General features: G+C 45.3%; 1 protein-coding gene and 1 long non-coding RNA gene across 6 annotated transcripts in view; one reads left to right on the top strand and one right to left on the bottom strand.

Moving 5' to 3' along the window:
- Positions 1-12,880, bottom strand: part of FRMD1 (FERM domain containing 1) — a 69,373-nt gene extending 56,493 nt beyond the window's left edge. For 2 of the 5 annotated variants that reach the window (XM_064413967.1, XM_064413971.1), the window contains exons 1-2: positions 12,861-12,879; positions 8,303-8,424 (exon numbers count right to left, since the gene is read on the bottom strand). The gene's annotated coding sequence lies outside the window, so the exon portion shown is untranslated. Of the gene's footprint in view, positions 1-8,302; positions 8,425-12,860 lie in introns of those variants that run through there. The other 3 variants (XM_064413968.1, XM_064413970.1, XM_064413972.1) reach the window with 2 other exon arrangements.
- Positions 12,648-15,051, top strand: LOC135296964 (uncharacterized). The gene is made up of 2 exons (XR_010358962.1): positions 12,648-13,416; positions 14,848-15,051. It is a non-coding gene; the product is annotated as an uncharacterized LOC135296964 (long non-coding RNA).
- Positions 15,052-15,366: the final 315 nt, after the last annotated feature.

Here is a 15,366-nt window from a genome sequence, read left to right as displayed (position 1 = left end):
GCCTGGCTGTGTGCAGCTGTACACAGATGTCCTACAACGAGTCTGGAAGCAGCCCAGTGATATTTACACTGTACTGAATTTAAGTTAACAGTTTCAGATGTCCCCATATTGTGTTCCCCACTGTGTCTGATTCTGTTCCCATGGGTGAAGGCAGACACAAAAGAGTATCTTGCAGTGTTCACGGCACTCTCCAAAGCAAAAGGAGGAGCATGGAAGGGGAAATCATGGAAGGGGAGCCAATCCTCCAGATTGTCTGCCTCCAGTCACCTTCACCCTCAAGAATTTATCCTGTTCAAAGTGCAGGCAGAGACCAAAGTGTCTGTCTATACTCTGTCTCTACAGGGATGTCTCCATGCCACCACCTAAGCCACAATCAGCAAAAACGTGGTGTCTTTCAAAGAGCCAGCATATATTTGCATTAGGAAAATGGAATGCCTGAAGAAATCTGCCTGGGTGTCACCATCAGGCAAAATCTAATCCTAGGCCAAACAAGAGGCAAACATACTGAAGGACACCTTTTCCACACAGAGTACCCTTCTGATGAGCAATCTTCCCCAGTGACTGGGAGAACACACTGGGGTTTTCAGCTCAAGGCCCTTCTGGTCACTATGGCCTTTTTGCCTATGCACTGCTGCAAAAACAGCTACCACCATTCATAGCTGATCCAATTAAGCAACCCACCCTAGAATGGGAGCTGCTGGCTGCTGCAGCTGTTGCATTTCTGATGTCCAGCTTTGACTGCAGTGCTGCAGAGAGTAGGAACAGCCTGGAGAAAGCCCATCAAAATTTAGAAACAAAATTTAATGCAAAATTTAGAAGCTTCTTTGCTTAACTGTGTGTGTAAATGTGGCAGCATTTCTCTGCATGGAGAGATTGGGTTGGGCCATAGCTGAGATCTTTGCTTTATGGCCAAGTTATTACTAAGGGATTCAGCACTGGGCTGAAGGGCTGAGTAAAGGAAGCAATACCACCAGTTCTGGGATAAGCACTACTCCATTGGTGTGGGTAAATGCACTGTTGCTGAGAACATTGCACAAGCACATCCCCTCTTGCCAAATAAAAGTCCATCATTATCGCACTGTCTGGAATTTTGTAGTATTTAAATATCCAGTTCATGTAGTAGGGTCTCTGATATTCCTGAGTTGCTGACTAAAGTAAATCCAAAACAGATTTTGTTTGGCTTTCCCATGGCTTAGTAGTTCCCAAAAGGTGTTTTTATTATTTTAAGTATTAGGCATGTGCATGGGAAAGAATTTTGTTAGTTTAGCACGACCACTCCCTAGGAGTTTTCTTGTCTCTCCCAGCATCTCCTTACCCTCAGGCTGCTCATATCTTTCAACAGATCTCACTAGTGGACTCAGCAGCTCCTTGTTCCTTGCCTTTCCATGCAGATCCCAGCAGGGCTGGGCACCCACCACCCTCACCAGACAGGGGGAACCTGTGGCCTTTCACAAGGAAGGGGTCACACTTTTCAAGGGCAGGGGCTGTAAGGGGGAAACTCATGGTCTAGAGTAAAAGCCAGTACAAAGCTGTATGCTACCTGGATCTCAAACATATTTCAGACTCTTTCTCAACCATTGTGTAATTAATATATAAGACTTGTACTGGCCTTCTGCATATTAGTGGCCACTGCATATTAGTGAAATCCATTGCTTGCCCTTTACTCCAATCAACTGCTTCTTGCTTGTTCTGTTTCTTGTCTGAATAACAGCAGTGCAGTGTAGTGCTTTTCTGTGGCTAAACAGTAAGGAGACAATGCTGATTTACACCATGTGAAATTTTTCCCCAGTTTCTGAACAGAGTGGTAGGTGAGCAGCAATGGAAAAGCCAGGCCGATAAATTCATATGGGAAATAAAGAGCATGTTTGAACATTCAAACACCTTCAGGTAAAGCTCTCAAATATTTCTGGAGCAGAAGAACCAAAATTGCTCTGGAGTTTCTTAAAGTCACCAGGAGTCTAATATACTGAAATTGTTTGTGAAAAATGTAAGAAGAGATGCCACAGGCAAACAGAGCATTGCAAACCATTTCCTTCCTATTTGTATTTAATATTGTTTGTATTACTTGAATGTTACACTTCAGTTCAGAAGAAAGCATCATGGGCTCCAATAGCTTGTCACTCGTCACACAGGAAGCTACAAGCTGCCCTCAGTCCCAAACTGTCCTTTGTTAGAGCTGGCTGGGTTCACAACATGGGCACAGGGATGAAGTTACCCTTTTTGTTGAGTATGTTCTGGTGCTCTTTGCTCACCAGACTTCTGCTGTGGCTTTGTCTTTAGTTAGCTGGAAGCCCAGGCTCTCACAAGGCTGAGCTGATCAGTCCAGGTGAAACAAAGACTAAATATGGATGAAGTGATAAGATGCAAGAGAGGGTAGAAAAAAGGTGGATCTCTCACCAGGGCAGTGTGCACAAGATTATTTGCAAAAGGTGGAAGAGGCAAAGGAAGAAAATGCTGCGTGTGTGATGTTACTGGCAAAACATGTTCAACTCAGAGAATTTTTACTTGCTTCAGTTTACTGCCAATGAACAGAAGCTTCTAATCACTGATTTGGGTATGGAGAAAAAGAAACCATGAACAATTAAGCAAACACTTGGGTAATCAGCTTTCTTGACTCTTCTTCCCCAGGTACTATTCAGCAAAACACCTTTCTCCCTCCTTCCTAGACTCACCTCCCCCTGTTTTTGATGTGGGTTACACTGAATAATCCAAGAGGCTGGGGCCATATGCACAGAAGTTTAGTCTGCTACCTTTCCACATTCCTTACAGGTATTCCTTTGGTCATCTGTCATTCTTACTGTTTTTTCTCTGTCCTTCTTGCCTCTTACAGTTTTGCATGTTGGCCACAGTCCCTCAGAGCTGTCCTTTCCCTAGTGTTGATCACCCATTGCCACAGTCCCCCAGGGCTGTCCCTGCCCACTCTGGGTTGCCTATAAGCTGCAGGCTGCCTCCCTTTAATGTGGAGCTCTTCCTTCCAAGAGTCTGTCCCCAGCTCCATGTCTTCACAATTATCTCTGTCTTAATTTGTCTTCCTAAAAGTGTTATCTGTGTGTCTCCTGCTTGCAGTGGCTGCTAATCTTCCTGAAATATGTCTGAGATGGGATGCTGTGGGATCCTCTGCCTGCCTGGCTTCAGCTGTGGTGAGTGGTGGTTGCACAGATTGGTTTCAGAAATGGCTGGACCCAGCTGTGACTAGCACACAGGTCCCCACCACACAGGTTCCTACCACAGCCCCTGCTGCTGAAATCCAGCCCTGCATGGGGAAACATATCTTGAGACTGAGAGATAAAGAAATTAATTTTTCCCAAGGAATGGCCAGACAGTGGAAAAGGAATGCAGCACACAAGGAAGACATGTGAAGGGTGAAGGTACAGTTGAAATTCATCTCTCCTTGTACAAATAAGCATTTACTTCTTCTTGTATGATATAAGAATATGCAGTAAAATGGCTAAGCAGCACTTTGAAAAGGTTACTCCAGAATTTCCACTGTAGAGTAAAATGCTTATGTGGTATTTGGGAACAGTAAAGAGCAGGAAAGAGATCTCCTCCTGCCAGAGATGGACCCTCTTTCTCTTGCCAATTTTTATTTTCAGTGAATTTGCTATACTGATTCAAACACCAAGGACTGTGAATTATTCTACTGTCATAATTATTCTACTGTCATATACTATTTATGGTTACCTCCTGCAAAGGATGAAAAGGCAAAGAAGACCTTGGCCCTGCTGCAGGAATTCCAGTCATCCCTTCCCAGTAACAGATTTTGTGGAGAGATTGCCAAGGGTTCTCATTGCCCTAAGGAGATGGAGAGTGGGGATCCATCACAGGTTTGTTTCAGACTATTAGTTTCTCACCTGAGTGAATAAGCTTGACCTGTCCTCTTAGCAAATGTCCTACATGAATGGTAGATTTTGTGACTATTGCCAAAGTCCTTATTCTGCAGTCTAGAATTTCTCTCTAGGAGTGCAAGACCTGTGGGGATTGTTGGCACAGGATGATTGCCCTCTTGGAGGAGGAACGCCTGACCAGATCTGTCCTTAACATAGCTCTAGAAAGCAATTTTTTTTTCTTATGCATCCTCATCCATATATGAGAGGCCATTATCACCAAAGCCAGAATACTGAAAAGGTAGTGGCTGCAGCAATCCCAGCTGATATGGTAGCAGGCTCTTGCAGTAAGACTTGCAGTGATCTCTGTCCTGCTTCTCCCATTTCACTGCTGTCATACCAGTTTGTGATGAATTCTCTGTGCCAGCTTAAAAGCCTTTCCTACATCACAGAATTGCTTTTCCTTTTTTGTTTTTAATGATTAATATAAGAAGTTGTCTATGTTTGCCATAAAAGTGACATAATGAGAGAAAGCTCTTGTTACCTTGGCTGTAAATCATCCCAGGAGTCCTGATGTAATCACCTACCTCTCAGACTTCCCTTCCAGGGTTTGTGATACAATCACAGGGCCTGGACTTGCTCAATCCCCACCTGGTACAACCTAGCTATGCCTGCTAGTGATTTGATTGGTCCATCACTGGCATCAAACAGATTTATCTTTGCAATTTTGTTTTTTTTTATACCTCAGAGTTTTAATCTCTCCCTTTTTATAGGGAGTCTTCTCTGCTTCTTCCTTCAGGTAGGAAAATATGTGATCAGTGGTAAGATCTACTTAGCTTTTGTTCTCTAAAAGTTAAGCACTTGGTCTGTGCTACTTGTCTGTCTTTTTAATCAATGAAGGCAACCTCTTCCAGAGGGCAACTGATCATGTTATTACAGATGCCTAGCAAATATGGGAAGAACTGTTCTTTTGAGGTGCTTTTATTTTTGTCTCCACTGACTGTAGATGAAACTCAGATAACTAGATTAACACCACTATTTTAGATGGCTAAAGAACTGTTGATGCCTAGAGGTTGGATAAAGCTTTCTTTTTTACTGGTTGAGAAAGCAACAAGACTGTCCCTCAGCTGTTTTGTACACAACACTTTCCTGGGTTTTTGTGAGGGTGGGAGAAAAGTTACAGAGGAGGTGGAAGGCTTTCCAGGAGTCTGACCAGTACCACAGCCCAGTGTTGGGCATTTTCAGGCTCAGTCAGTGGCTGGGTCTCTCATGACACAGGGATGGTACTACAGTATGAGTATATGCCACTTTGGATGGCTGAATGAATATGAAAAGTGAGGTGCAAGAGGATGACAATCAGCTTGCAGCTTGCCTTGCTCCACACAATCAGTCCAGGGATGCTGCTCTGCTGTAGTCCAGGAAGGAAATGCATGGACGATAAGATATGTGGAGCAATTGTCACTAGCCTGGAGCTGAAGGATGCTTGGGGATATGGTAGCACTTTAAACCAAGGATTTCACCTTATATGAAATATTTCTTTTGTGCCTTGTGTTTAGTATTTTTGAAAACTTTATCAAGTTATGTTTTAAAATTATTATGAACTTTTAAAAGCTGGTGTCAGTTGCTTTTTAAAGATTTTTGTATAAAGTTTAGATTCTGCAGAGGTGGAATAAAACTTTTCTTTCTATAGTCACAAACCTCAAAACCAGCAAGGTAAATATTTTGTGCTGCTTCGTTGTGATTCATACTTTACCAGTGGAGCTGAAGAGAGTCACAACTGGTTTTAGCTGTTCTGGAGAAAATATCTGTTTTGCTAAGCCCAGGCTACAGTTTGCATATTATTTATATATTCACATACTTAAGTAGAGTTGTAAGCAAGCTCGATAGAATTAAAGAAATACCTGTGGTTTGACCACTGGGAACATGGCAAATATCTGTTAACAACACTCCTGTCCCAAACCCTCTTTGCATTCAATACAGAAGTCAACCCATTCTTGCTCCAGAACAAAAGATAAGTCTTAAGCTATGGATCCTATTTAATTGAGAAGTTTCAGTTTTCTGTTCCCCTTCTTTTGTTTGTTCTTCAAAGCCTGAGACAAAAGCCTCCAGTGCAAGTTGCTTGCTGTGCACAGCCCCAGTACCTGTTTGGTGAGGTCAGGGCTATGTGCATCAGGAGCAACGCTCTTGGCACTGATATCCTGCCATCAGAAAACAGATGCATCCCAAGTGAGCCGAGTGTGAGAGCCATTGGCACAACTGTGGGATATCCCCTGGGTGATATCCTGCCTTGCTCAGCCTGTGGAAAATCTTGCTGATGGCAGACAGGCCAATGAAGACTCAAGGGCTGTAGTTTTTCTTGCAAATTAAGGATGCTCAGGGCTGTTTTCTGCCCTGGAACTGACTGGCACAGCCTGGAGATACCCAACTGCTCAACTCCACACATGCTGGGTTCAGAATTTGCCTGGGAGAGTGCTCACAGGCTCACCGTGCAGACAGCTGAGCCGAAGCTGTGCACCAGTGTTGATGTAGCACAACTGAAGTTGAAATTTCATAACAAAGCAGACAAAATGACATGTAATAAAAAGATCCCAAGAACTTTCCAATTTTCCTTGGACATGATAAAATAATAGACAATGTTATGGATAAGGTGGTAATTTGTGCTGGAAATGTAAGATTATTAATGTAATATAAAATAAAGCTTTAAGATCATGCCAGCAAAGGGGAGAGGGGATTGCCACACAGGACAGCTCACAGCCAAGGAGGAGGTGCATCACTAACATACGAAGAAAACCTAGCCTGCACAGGAGATGGGCACTCCCCAATGGCATGAACAAGAAAACGCCCAGCGATGATGGCCTATGTAGATGTCCACTTCAGATAGACAGGACCATCAAGGACACACATCTGAATGAAGGATTCCGGGAACTGGAGACAGTTACACATCAATTCCTGGACAAGGCTTTGTCCAGCACAGGACAGAGAATAGACACTGCACGAATATGAAGGACTCCAGGAGGGGACAAAGGAACTCCACTGTGGGGCAAGAAAAAGAGTATAAAAATCAAACTCTGCTAGGCCTCGGTGGTGAACAGGGGGATTTGGTGTGATAGAGGCCACAGATCATCGTTCACGCGCTCCAATCCCGGGGTCAGTGCTACTTTTTGATTGTTGGCGGTTGGGACTGTATATCAGTTGCGAAATATTTAATTTTTATTTTTTATCAATTTGGCTGGATCAATTTTTTACTTATAACAATCTTGGTGACCTTTCCCGATGTGATCTGATCCCAGATTCCAGGGACCCTTCTCATGGCCCGGGCGGTGTCCCACTGATTTCAGCGGCTGGGCGGGACTGGGAAACCTGACGGAACCAATCAGAACCATGAACTAGAAAGCCAAAGCCACAATCAAAAGGATAAAAATGGGCCACAGAGTTCTCAAAATCGGAGTGAAACCTCCAAGACTGTGGAATTTTTTCACTCATAAAAACGATGTGCACGAAGAATCCACATGGGAAAAAGGACCGTAAGTGTCTCATGGCTGAGTGGGGTGTGATTGAGCATGTGTGTGAGACATGACACTGTCACAAAGCAAGTGTGTACCCCAAGATTGCAGTTCCACTCTTCCGCAAGGAAAGTGGTTGGTCAAGGGGGAAGTGGTTGAGAAACTAATTTCTGCACACACACCAAAACCCGGGAAAACGCGGGAAAATCGGGAAGGGGATGGCATCGATCATGGGCAGGATCAGAAAGGGGTAGGAAAGACCTCTGATATTAGGAAATTGGTAACTCCCTTGGATCCAGGAAAAGGTAAGTACAAGAGCTCATTTACAGGCAAAAATCCACAGAGAGGTTCACTGTGTGATTGAAAGGTTCCCTTGCAAGACCAGGGGAATTAGGGAAATTTTTAGGTTCCTCTATTACAACGAAAAAGGTATGTAAAGGGAATTTGCTAAACCTAGCGGGATGGGACAAAGAAAGAGTAAAATCTTAGGGAAATCCCAAGGTAAGACAGAAAAAGGAGAAAAGTACTATTTGCCAAAAACCCCTAGGAACAGTCCATTAGGGTGGATATTAGAACACTGGGACAAATGCCTGACAAGGCAGAGGAGGTCGAGGGAAAGAATGATTTACTATTGCACGGAGAAAGGGGCAAACGCAGAGGTGAAGAAATATTTATTCTGGGCTATGTTTGGCACCTTTGAAAAGGAAACATGTCAAGCCTTGGATGAATTCGTTTCTGAGGAGGTGGGGCCAACCAGCGAGGAAAGAGAATATGCCCGACTATGGGAATATGCCAGTATGGGACTATTCCCAGTTAGGACCTACAGAAATCAGACAAACACTGGGGAAACATGGGAATTTTTAGACAATCTCCCACCACCTTACCTGACACAACAGGACCTTTTCCCTCTCCCCACTCCAGTAAATCCAGCGCACCAACCCGCAATACCCCAAGCACCACCAGTGGAAGCCTTACCTGTACAAGGATCGGCTTCAGTGGTGCAACATTCACAAGAACCGTCTCTGTCCCCTCCTCCCTCACAACAAGTAGAAAACGCCAGGCACACTGTTCCCACAGGTGTGAATGGATCCCGCCTGCTGTAAGAACAAGACAGTGGACTCAGAAGGTAAACTTCGAGGATAGTGAGGATGAGGATGGTCAACAAAGTCTTTTTCCATTAAGGGAGGTTCCAACAGCTCCGGGAGTCATTGGATATGTTAACGTGCTGATAAACTCCGGGGATGTATGGGCACTCAAGAAGGAAATGGGGAAGATAATGGATGATCAGCTGAGGGTGGCAGAGAGGCTGGATGAATTTCTGGGGAACAGCATATACTCCTGTGATGATATCAGTGCTATCCTAAGGTCATTGTTTAATGGGGAGGAAAGGGAGATGATTAATAGTGGCAATAAAAGACTGGGAGCATAGAAACCCTCAAGGGGGGAGTGGGGAGGATAAATGGCCTGACCAAAGACCTTCTTGGAATGCACAGATGGAGGAAGATAGATGTAAAATGATAGAATGAAGGAATATGGTCATACAAGGTATCAGGGGGGTGGTTCCAAAAGGACAAAATCTGAGCAAGGCATTAGGAAAATGCCAAGGGAGGGATGCAACTCCCACCGAGTGGCTGGAGAGATTAAGGAAAAGTCTCCAGATGTACTCCGGGACAGATCCGGACTCCCCAGTGGGGGCAATCTGGCTAAAAACCCAGGCTGTCGCCAAATCATGGGAGGATATATGGCGAAAGCTAGAAAAGATGGAAAATTGGCAGGAAAAAACTCTGCAGCAATTGCTAAGGGAAGCCCAGAGGGTTTATATGAGGAGGGAGGATGAAAAGCAAAAGGCACAGGCAAAGGTCTTGGTGGCGGCAGTAAGGGAGGCGCAGAAGCAAGAGAAGGATGCGAACACAGGTAAGACTAGTCAGGCACACAAACCTCAGGGGAAACCTAAGCAGCCCCAAAGGAAACCCATGAACAGGCAGGGGTTGCTATTACTGCAAGCAAAGAAGTCATTTTAAGAGGGAGCGTAAGAAAAGGCTGAGGGATGAAAGGATCTTTCAGGAAGACTAGAGGTGTCAGAGGCTTTTTAATTTGGGGTCCATAACACCTAGAGAGCCCTTGATAAAATTGAAAATAGGACCCCATAAGCAAGAATTGGTATTCTTGGTGGATTCAGGGGCCGAGTGGAGCACAGTGCAACAATTACCTAGAGGATGTTCTAAAAATAAAGATTCCATGATGGTCATTGGAGCAAAAGGAGAACCCTTTAAGGTACCAGTTATAAAGGGTGTAGAAATTGAATCAGGAACTAAGTTTTGTGTGGGAAATATCCTATTAGTGGAAGAAGCAGATTATAATTTGCTGGGACAGGATTTGATGGTAGATCTAGGAATTAGCCTGATGCTCAGGATTCACAGCTTATGGTAAGTTTGTACCAATTAACCACAGAGGATGAGGGAAAAATCAATCCTAAAGTCTGGCATTCAAAGGGAGAAGCAGGGAAATTAGAAATGGAACCAATCCATACTGAAATTGAGAGACCCAAAGATCCCATCCAGATCAAACAGTACCCCATACCAATGGAAGGAAGGAGAGGTCTGAAACCAATAATTGAGGATTTAATTCAAAAAGGGCACACTGGAACCTTGTATGTCCAGGCACAACACTCCTAGCGGTACAAAAACCAGATGGAAGTTACAGGTTGGTACAAGATTTAAGGGTGGTTAATTAAAGCACTAAAACACTCTTTCCCACAGTTTCAAACCCCTATACTCTATTAAATAATGCTTCTCCAGAGGATACCTGGTACAGCGTAATAGATTTAAAAGATGCCTTTTGGACTTGCCCACTGGCAAGGGAAAGTCGGGATTATTTTGCATTTCAATGGGAGGATCCCGACACTAATCTTAAACAACAACTAAGGTGGACTTCCCTGCCTCAGGGGTTTGTAGATTCACCACACCTCTTCGGCCAAGCTCTCGAGCAGGTATTGAGTGAATTTGTTCCCATTAAAGGGACCAAACGGCTACAATTTTTTGATGATTTGCTGGTGGCGGGTCCCCAAGAAGAACTGGTAAGGGTAAGCACTATAACCCTCCTCAACTTTTTGGGAGACAAGTGTTTGAATGTCTCAAAATCTAAATTGCAATTCACTGAACCTGAAGTCAAGTACCTGGGGCATTGGCTCATGAAAGGTAAGAAGAAATTAGACCCAGATAGAGTAGCTGGAATAATTGCCTTACCCCCTCCTCAATCAAAGAGGAAAGTAAGGCAGGTGTTGGGGCTTTTGGGGTTTTGTAGACAGTGGATTGAGTGATAGGTGTGGATTGATAGATATAGTGAAAAGGTAAAATTTGTTTATGAAAAGCTCACCATGGATAAACCAAAGTGGACCAGGAAAGATGAGGAGAGATTCAAAGAGCTGAAAGAAATGCTTATGACAGCTCCAGTGTTGAGTCTCCCAGACATGAACAGACCATTTCAGTTATTTGTGGACATGAGTAACCAAATGGCCCACAGAGTATTGACTCAGGAGTGGGCTGGGTCAAAGAAACCTGGGGGGGATGTATCAAAGTTACTAGATCCTGTCAGCAGAGGGTGGCCTACATGTCTACAAGCTATCGTGGGGGTGGCTGTTTTGGTAGAAGAGGCTAAGAAAATAACTTTTTGAGCACCCTTGGTTGTTTTTTCTCCTCATAACGTAAGGAGCATTTTGCAGCAAAAGGCTGAAAAGTGGCTCACTGATGCTGGCTTCTGAAATATGAAGCTATCTTGATCCACTCACACAATTTAGAATTAAAAACGACCACAGCCCAAAATCCAGCACAGTTCCTGTATGGAGGAATTCCGGGGAAACCTGCCCATGACTGTGTGGAGATAGTGGAATTACAAACCAAAATAAGACCTGGAAGAGGAGGAACTGGAAGAAGGGGGAAAATGGTTTGTAGATGGGTCAGCCAGAATCATAGAGGGGAAGAGAAAATCGGGATATGCAGTGTGTCATGGTTTGAACCCTGGCACAATGCCAGGGCCCCCATGAAGGGTATATTTCTAAAATGGTTGCTGTGAGATGTGACCCAGGAACAGAACAAAGCAGGCTCCCATTCGGGGATGGAGGGAAAAACACAACACTTTAATAATCTACAACACAGAAACATAAGGGAAAAAAAGAAAAAAAACACACACAATGATCCACAATGGAACTCCCAAAGCACTCCTCCTCCCCCCCAGTTCTCTAACATTCAAATCCCCTCTAACGCATCGATTCTCAGTCTAATACCCTCTTTCACACAAGCTTCTCCCCAGTTCATCAAGAGAGAGAGGAGTCTCCCTCTTATACCATGGGCTTCCCCTGGAAACACAGTGGAACCTCCTGTGCTTCTGTGTCACATGCGGCAGCCGCCCGAAGAAAATCTGCCGCGGTGACCATCTTCCTTCCATGTCCAGTGCTCTCACCACTGTCCATGGATCCAAACTGCTCCTTAGGTCTTTTTAAGAATGCTTGTTGCCCAGTTCCAAGAAATGGCCGCCTCTCACCATTTGGGACACCTGTCCCCCCCATATTTTTACTGCCCTGGGGCCTGGGTCTCGGGAACAGAGATCCTTCGCTGAAGGCAGAGGGTTCCACCACACCCTCCCCCTCAGTCTCTGTTCTCTCTACTTCTCCTCGCGGCCTTATCATTCTTGGCCTCCGGCCATCCGCCTCCCCCAAGGCTGCAGTCTCTGCATTATCAGAAGAAATTGGTCTCGCCCGTGGCTATGTAAGAGAAAAGTCCAGCCAAAGCCACTCCAATCATCTCCTCCAATCATCTGGGGCACTCTCATCTGCTGGTATTTTCTTCACCTACTCGAACCTCTTCTTCTTTCCCATCCTCCGTCCCCTCTAAACTAACAGCTGGGGAAGATCAGTGTTTTACAGTTTCCATTGTTTCAAGAGTAAGAGGGTTAAAAGCTCAGCCTGGTCTCCCAGCGGCTGGGCACCTTGTCCCGCCCCCGCTTCTCCTCCTGGCCGCAGTGCCGGCACAAGATATCACATTCCAAGCCAGCACAGTCCCTGCCATCCTCTCCCAGGGGGGATGCCCAAACCATCCCACGTTCTCCTCCACCCCTCCTCCTGCAGGAGCTTCTGGCCTTCTCCCCTCAGGCTGCATGGCCTCCCACTCCCCCACCCCGACGCAGCTGGGCTGGGGGAGGATATCAGACCAGCTCACCTGCTGCCGGGTCAAAGAGGAAAATTGTAAGGTTTCTATTAATCTACAAAGGGGTTAAATTTCACTTTTGCTTGCTCAAGGACTCCTACAGCTGCTGGGCACCTCTCTGCCGCATCCCCCGCTTCTGGCCGGCTGAACTGCCAGCACAATCTCTGTCTCTCTCTCCGGGGGGGGCTGCCCAGACATCTCAAATCTCGTCAACCCCTGCATGTTCTCCTCCACCTCTGTAGCTTTTGGGGCTCCCGGCCTCCTCCCTGTCATGGCCTCCCCCTCCCCCACCCAGACACAGCTGGGCAGGGGAGAGGTCGGACCTTACTCACCCACGCCGGATTCCCAAAGAGGAAGTTCTCTGGGAATCTCCTGCTTTTAACCCCCGTGTGTTCTCAGAGGCGTATCCAGACCCTTAGTGGCTACATCAAATGCCAATTTTGAATTTGGCCCCTGATTGGCCGGACTTAGACTTTTCTAGAAACACATTTCCGGCCAAACCACGACACAGTGGTAGATGGAAAGATAGGGGAAACCGTGGAATTGGGGCCCTTGAACGCCAGTTGGTCAGCCCAGGCCTGTGAACTAAAGGCAGTAATGAAGGCTTTGCAGATGCTAAAAGGGAAAGAGGGGACGATCTTCATGGACTCGAAGTATGCCTTCAGGGTAGTTCACATGTTTGGGAAGATATGGGAAGAAAGGGGGCTGATTAACACCAGAGATCAAGGGTTGATGCATGAAGGGATAATAAAACAAATTTTGGAGGCCGTAAGGGAACCCAAAGCAATTGCGGTCATTCACGTAAAAGGACACCAGGTGGGAGTACAGTTTCGGACCCGAGGAAACAACTTAGTTGATAAGGAGGCTAGAAACACGGCATTGCTGCAGGTAAGCACCCCAGAAGTCAAAGTGGGGGAGGTATGAGAATTTCCTCCACAGCTCTCTCAGAAAGAAATTGAAGGGTACGAGAAGATTGGTGGAAAACTAGAGGAAGGTCAGTGGAAATTGACAGACGGGAGGGAATTACTATCCAAAGAGTATACTAGAAAGATTTTAAAGAGGCTTCACTTGCAAACCCACTGGGGAGCACAAGCAGTAGCTGAGCAGTTTTAAAAGTTTTTTGGGTGCAAAGGAATTGATGAGTGAGCTAAACAAGAAGTACAAAGGTTTATGATATGTCAAAGGGTTAATCGGGCAAAGGTGAGACAAGTGGCATCAGGTAGCTGCCTGGTGCCACTTGTCTTTGAAAGGATCCAGGTGGATTTCACCGATATGCCAAAGGCTGGAAGATACAGATGTCCTCTAGTAATGGTAGATAAGCTGGCACACTGAGTGGAAGCAAGCTCCAGGGCCACAGTGCAAGTAGTGTCAAGGCGCCTAGTAGAGGAAATCATACCTTGGTATGGTTTGGTAAAGTATATAGATTTGGACCGGGGCACACATTTTACCTCGGGAATTATCAGACAATTAGTGGAGGCTTTAGGAATCCCCTGGGAATATCACACCCCATGGCATCCCCAGAGTTCAGGGCAGGTGGAAAGAATGAAACAGACTTTGAAATCCCAATTATCCAAATTAATTTTGGAAACCAAGATGTCCTGGATAAAGTGCCTTCCCTTGGCTCTATTAAATGTCAGGACACTGCCTCATTCTGAAACAGGACTATCACCTTTTGAAATGTTGTATGGGATGCCCTATGAACACAGAATGCCTATAGGACACCCGAGAGTAGAAGATGGTCAGATACAACTTTACCTGATAACCATAGGTGTCACCGTGACATTTTATGAAAAATCCTTTGCTAGGATTTTTCCCTCCTGAGGAGCTGAGGGCTTCAGGAAAGAAATGTAAACAATAACTATCTGCTGCTGTGGAACGCAACAGGTGCATCTGTGATTGGTGCATGTTGGTTGTTTCTAATTAAGAGCCAATCACAGATGCAGCTGCATCGGACTCTGAGAGTCACAAGATTTTGTCATGCATTCTATTCTTGTTCTTTCGAGCCTTCTGATGATCTTTCCTCTCTATTCTTTTAGTATAGTTTTAATGTAGTATTTTAATATAATATATATCATAATATAATAAACCAGCCTTCTGAAAACATGGAGTCAAGCCTCGCATATCCACACATGGGGTGTTTCCAACACATAGGTAAAAACCTACAGGAACTAAGGAAGCAGGGAATTTTAATGCAAAACATTCCCCTGGGGTTCGCAGTACACCAAATTCAATCCGGGGATAAAGTACTCATAAAGACTTGGAGGGATGTTCCCCTCTCCCCACACTGGGAAGGGCCATTTCTTGTTCTTCTAACCACAGATACAGCAGTGTGAACTGCAGAAAGAGGCTGGACCCACGTTTCGCAAGTAAAGAGTGTCGAACCGCGAGAAAAGGAACCTGAGTGGAAAGTCACTTCTCCACCTGGGGACTCCAGGTGGAGAAGTTACCTGAAAGTAACTCTGCATCGTAGGCCAAGTAAATGACCAAGAACGACTGAATAAAATGCTCAGAGCCAGTTTGTAATTGCTACCCGTTCCTCAATTCAAGTGCGAATATTGTAGCGAGGTGTGGGTGGTACACTGCAGAAGAGGGGCGCAGCCAAAGGGTCTATGCGATAAGTGCTTGGACGGAGAAATGCGTCTGACTAACCCAATCTTAATGCTCATCACAGAGTTCGGTGTAATTGAGACGGATTCAATAGAGTGGTTTCGGTTATTTCAAAACGGGGTAAGGGGACAACTGAGATCCAGAGCAAAAATCTTAGCAGGTACCTTGCAGCGCCATATCAGTCAAGTTATCCAGGTGGGGCACTTTTAAAAGGAGATATGCAGCTTGACC

This window comes from Passer domesticus, chromosome 3 (assembly GCF_036417665.1).
Source record: "Passer domesticus isolate bPasDom1 chromosome 3, bPasDom1.hap1, whole genome shotgun sequence".
Lineage (NCBI taxonomy): Eukaryota > Metazoa > Chordata > Aves > Passeriformes > Passeridae > Passer > Passer domesticus.
Note: the sequence above shows the minus strand (reverse complement) of the source record. Positions and strands in the feature narration are given on the sequence as shown.